General features: G+C 41.3%; 1 protein-coding gene across 1 annotated transcript in view; it reads right to left on the minus strand.

Moving 5' to 3' along the window:
• PDE7A (phosphodiesterase 7A) overlaps window positions 1–5,354 on the minus strand; it is a gene marked incomplete at its 5' end in the record, with an annotated part of 157,338 nt that extends 151,984 nt beyond the window's left edge. Inside the window, one exon of the mRNA XM_081116882.1 lies at window positions 5,270–5,354. The remainder of the gene's footprint in view (window positions 1–5,269) is intronic.
• Window positions 5,355–6,000: the final 646 nt, after the last annotated feature.

The raw sequence follows: 6,000 nt of genomic DNA on the forward strand, positions 1-6,000 counted from the left end.
GGTTTGATTCCCAGTCAGGGCACATATGTAGGTTGGGGCGGGTATGGGAGGCAACTGAGAGATGCCGCTCCCTCTCTCTCCCTAAAATCAATTTTTAAAAAAGCTTTTCACTGGGTAAGGATAAAAAAAATTGTTGAAGGAAATAGAAATAAGGTGAATGCAATCGTCCTTGTAATAGGATAGTTTTGGTAACTCAGTGTGAGTATCTGACCTGTTTCCAGGGTTTTCATCTTAGAGTTTATCTGTATACTGGGTTGCCAAGGCAACTAAGAAGCATGCAGTAGGACTTGAACACCTAAACTAATTTTATGAATGTCAGCTACCACATTTCTTTTATATTGTGTATAAAGCCCAGAGCCCAGCAAGCATTCACGTTCTACTTTGATTTATATTTTGAATGCTGTTTTCATTTCATAGTAAGTTTGGTTATGAACGTATGTTAGAGATAACCATATATAGAGTTACATGATGCACTGCTTATGTAAAAGATGCAAGATGTATGTATGTATCCATGTGTGGGGAAGAAACTGTAAGTGTGCCTATTTTTAAAATGTAAATGGGGCAATTGATACTGAAGAAAAAAGATCCCAAAGAACAAACAATAACAACAAAAATCTTGACTATCCACATGTGAATTAAAATTAAAGGCTAAGTTTTCTGGATTTTTTTCTAGAAGTAGACATGTAAAAAGGCCCAATTGATAGCAGAGGTTTGTTGAAATGCCATTGTTTTGTGCTCTGGCACTTTCTGCAGTGAAGTCCTTGTCAGTCAGGGGCATTGGGAGGAGGGGCAGCTGGGGGAGAGGGTGCAGACGTGAGCAACAGCTGACGGTGGTTGTCCAGGAGACCCTTAGAGGTCAGGAGGACACCGGTGCTGGAAAGCAGATGGGTCCACTTCAGGTAATCAGTCAGAAACAGGACAATTCAACTAAAAGAACATGTGTCCACTCACACAGTGGTGAGCAAGGCACTCAAACCCCTGCCTTCTTCACCTTCACAGCTTGTAGCCTGGGCACAATAGGAAAACTGAGACCTTGTCCTTTGACCGTGACCAAAAAATGCTTGAAAACTCTCCACACTAAACCTTGAGCCCTACTGGAGGAGACAGGCTGTTTTGGTTCCTTTCTTCCTGTGGGCACCTGCTGCTGCTGCTTTGTTGTTGTTGTTAATCCTCCCCCTGCCCCCCAGGATATTTTTTCCACTGCTTTTTAGAGAGTGAAAGGGAAGGAGAGAGAAGGGGGAGAGAGAGAGACATCCTGTGAGAGAGACATGTCGCTGGTTGTCTCCTGCACTGCCTGGACCAGGGACGGGGAGTGAACCACAACCTAGGTGCATGCCCTTGACCAGGACTCGAACCTGAGACCCTTTGGTGCGGGGGCTGAAGCTCTAACCACTGACTCACACCTATTGCTTTTTGCAAAGATCTCACCCGGCTGATTGAGACTCTTGGCTAGGATTCCTACCTCATGGTGCCTAAACCTTTTGCTTGGTGGGTCTCTGATTCCCTGGCCCCAGGTTTCCTCACCCAATTCTTCCTTTTCCTCCTCTCAGAGTCTGAATTTGCCTGTCTACCAGATCTTCCTGATCCTCTCCACCATCTAGCCTTTGCCTTCCCTCTCAGCACTCCCTCATCCCTTTTCCTAGTTGAATTCCCAATCCTGGCCCCTAAGTCTACCCATATTACACCATGAAAATGAAGATCTCGAGGAATACAAGTCCTCCAACATTGTACACTTGGTCAAGGCTGGAAGATGTCTGATGTTGCTTGCCTAGCACCTAAGAGCACTCACACATGCCTGGCACAGAGTAGACATAAACAGCAAAGCAAAAAATTAAAAGTTCTGGAATGTTCTTTTATCAGTTTCCTGCATGGCTCATGTGTTCAACTTCCTGTATGTCTCTGCTCAAATGTCATCACAGCAAGAAGGCCCTGTCCTGACTCCCCATCTAAAATAACACCGCCCATCACTCTCCAGATCTTTTGCCTCGCTTCGTTTTCTCTCCACCTGACACATCGTATACTTATGGTCCATTTCTGTCTCCTCCCACTAGAATGTGCTAGCTTCTTGAGGAAACACCTTTGTTTTCTTCACTATCATGTCCTGACTCTCTGGAACGGTGCCTGGTATAAGGCAGGTGGGTGCTCAGTAACTATTTCAATGAATAAATGATTGAAAATAGAAACTTAAATATGCACTTTTAAATCTGATGCTTAAAGTGACATTCTTAATCAGTAATTCAGTTCAACTAGGTAACTGTTATTGTTGGACTACACAAGAAATTATGCAAGAAAATAATTTACAGTTAAAAACTTGATTGCATTGAACTACAAACTAAGCTTATATTTATAAATATTGTGACCCATGGGTTCGTTTCCTTCATTTTTATTTACCCTTTTGATCCTCATTAATCTATTCTAAAATATATTACATCTTACTCAGCAATATTTTCTCTGCAGCTAAGACAAAGCATGTGCCTCCTGGATGCATATAATGAATCATAAAAGTACACACCCAGGTCAGGTAGAGCAAAAGCAGAGATCTTCAAGCACACTCATATTTAATCTTTAAATGGGTCTTCTAGTGGGCTTTTCGCAACATGATAGAAAAAGTACAATTATGAATTAATGTTTCTAAAGCCATCCACTACTCGTTTATGAATAATTCTATTTAAAATGTTTTTTCTCTTATTTAATAGGAAGCCCAAGTCAACACTGTGAGAACGCCTACACCAAATGTGGGAATTTGTCATATCATATATTAGACACCAGATCTTAATCTTGGGCTTCTCTGCTAAGCCAGAGCACCCCAAAAACTATATATGCACTTGTCATTTGTGGGAGACTGATGATCAAAATGGATATAAAAGGATTATAAGCAAAGATCAAGATAATAAAGGGGGAGGGGCAGGCAGGGGGAGGCGACCATGGTGATCCGGAATGTCCAGAGAAAACTGTGTGGGTCACTGAACAGTGGTCTATAGGTCTTTTAAGCCACCCAATAAACTTTATTCTTTAATTATTAAAACATATGATAGAATTTCCCGCTGCTCACTCTCAGGTAAGAACTTTTACTAAAGCTTCTACAGAGCAGCCCCAAGGCCTCTTTCTCTTCCCAGAAGCTAGATGTAACAAACAGAACTCTGGTCTGGAGTCAGCAAACCACCCCCTGGCCTTAGGAAAGTCACTCAACTTCTCTGACCCTCAGTTTTCTCATCTGTTAAATAGAGATGATAGTAATGTTATATCATAGGTCTTTGTAAATATTTAATGAGAAAATATACATACATAAATACTAAATTCCAGACTGGTGAGTTAGTAAGTACTCAATAAGTTAATGTTAATGATTACTTCTTTACATTCTGTCTGCACCCTCACTCTCTCTGTTCTCATCTCCCTTCCTTTTGTTTTCCCCTCACCACAGACTCCCATTGTAATAATTATCTGTAAATATTTATTGAGCATCAATCAATTACCATTAAATAACAGTTCAGAAGAGTCAATACACATGTAAAGATTTACTAAGCAATTATCAGAAGCAAAGGACTGAGAGAGACTGTGTACTTGGTCCCTGCCCAGTGAGTAAACAGTCACACAGCCACACAATGCAATAGTCTGGGGCAACATTGCCACTGAATTGCTGATGGTGGCTGGCCTTCCTGGAAAGTAAAGACCTGCAGTGATTAGGTCCTTAGGAAGCTTGTTCTCATTTGGGACCCAGAGGGTCTTGAGTAAATGCTTCCGGGGGTTGGGAAAGTGGGGAGGGAGTTAATTTCCCTGCCTCCTAGAGTCTCTGAGCTCAGGGGAGCAGGCTCTGTGAACTCTGGAGCAGTGACTCTCTCAGGGCTATTTCTGGGAAGTGGGCATATCTAGAAAAAGGCTGTGTCCTACCAGAGATGTCTGGCTCAACCAATGCTTGACAGGGAGCTGTGAAAGCTGTTCCATGGAACCCCCTTTGCTCTTTCCCTGCTCATACCTTTGTCCCAGCTGGTCTGCTCCTCACCCCTTACCATGCCTTTCACGCGACTACCACTCCCAGCCTCCAAGTTTCTACTTAGTCATTCTGAAATTCTTACAGTTTCCTGAAGGAGCCTTGTCTTCTTGGCTTGGTTTATTAAAGACAGAAGAAGCAGATCTTTGATAATCTTCTTGGCTTATCTCCTATTTATCGTCAAGCCCAGGTGCCACCTCTGGGCACTCTTCCTTCATCCCCACCCTACAAGGTGCCCATGTGTTCCCATGGCCTCAGTGCTAGTGGCCCTCATCAGCCAGTACATAACTGTGACGACTGCCCACCCTCCTGGAAGTTCCTTGGGAGAAGAGGCCAGATTAAATAACTTCTGTGTCCTTAACACATAGTACAGTGCCTGATCCTTAGAAAGTGCTTAGCAAATGTTGGTGAAACAAATCATTAAGAATCTCCACTACTACCCTCTACTTACCTTACTTGCCCTTACTACTTACTACTTACTACTTACCTTACTACTACTCTTACTTAGTCTGTAAGTAAGCTGCTGACTCTTCTCCCCCAAAAGTTCTTAAAATAGTGTTGAAAAAGTGCACACTTTCACCTGTCTCCTTGGGTGTTGACTAGATTAATGCCTATTTGGCAATGAAAGTTTTGTAAGGAGACTTACATTCCTTGGAGATAAAGGGCATGCATATTTTATTTTTATTTTTAGGGACGATGTATATTTAAAAATTCAATAATGACTTTGATCCGTGGTTATTGCCACATCTCTCCTTGTGTGCTGCTTATAGAGAATACAGGTGCCCTGAACTACTCAGGAAAGTGGTATAATTTTTTAAATGACTAAAAATGACCATACATTATCCCACATTCTTGTCAGATGAAATAAAAGAGATATTCTGAAAGAGGAAAAAAAAACCCCAAAACAAAAACTAACCAATGATTTATTCATATACTCTCTACCCTCCAACAGGGACAAAACAACTATTCTTTCTTTCTTTCAACGTTTTATTTAAGAGTGTAGACTGCCAAACTTTTCTTTTTTCTTTCCTGAGATAATATGTCCAGACATTACATGCCACATTGCCAAAGGCAGCAATTACAGGAGATGAGTAAGATACAGATTCAGAAATTAATCCATAAAAGAATATTCACTGGGCATCCATGGCTGCTCCAACTGGCTTCTGAGAAAGGGAGCCCCTTCTGAGTAACAGGAATGGTTTACTGAACACAAAACACTCCCTCCCAAATATGGCTCTACTGTGTCCCTTAATTTTCTTCAAAATAAACTCTTTCACCTACCTTTGCTTCAGGGTGCCCTTGGCATTGATGACTGGCCTTCGGTGAATGACAGCAGGTAGAGCTGAGGGATTCCAAATCTGACCTACTTTCCAACAATATCACCACCTAGAATTTGTCAAACAAATGGAGGAGAAAAGGCTTTAAAAGCTTGAATTTTCAGGGAAAACTTTAAATGTGAGTGTAAAAAAATGCAATGAAAACAGAATGGTTTAAATGCTTTTGCATCCCTGAGACACCTCCAAGAAAATTCCCTAAAAAATGCCACCATAAGGAGAGAGAACAGTATCTCTATCAGCAGAGAAACTCCTGAAGTACAAGAAGGGCTTTGACCAGCTAGGAGGTGTGCAATTGTGAAAAAAGGTATGGGCTTTGTAGGAACAGACCAGGTTCAACTCCTGCTCCCTCACTTACTAGCTGTGTAACTTTGGGCAAATCACTTAATTTTGTGAAGCCTATCTTCCAACTTTTATTTGGATTCCTGACAGCCTCATGATTTTATTGTTCATTCATTCAAGTAATTAATAAATGTTTATTTATTGAGCAATTACCAGAAACTAGATACCATGCGGGGTGCTAGAATTTCAACAATAAATACAATGGTTTCCCTCAAGGATTCCATTGTCTAGGAGCAGGGACAGTTGAATAAATAAATAATTGCAGTACATTGTTATAATTGCCTTGATACTGGTAAGCTCAAGGTCGTACAAAAGAGAAAGTAATCAGGTCCACTT

The sequence above is a fragment of the Miniopterus schreibersii genome (genome assembly GCF_964146895.1).
Source record: "Miniopterus schreibersii genome assembly, chromosome: 17".
In the NCBI taxonomy this organism is placed as follows: domain Eukaryota; kingdom Metazoa; phylum Chordata; class Mammalia; order Chiroptera; family Miniopteridae; genus Miniopterus; species Miniopterus schreibersii.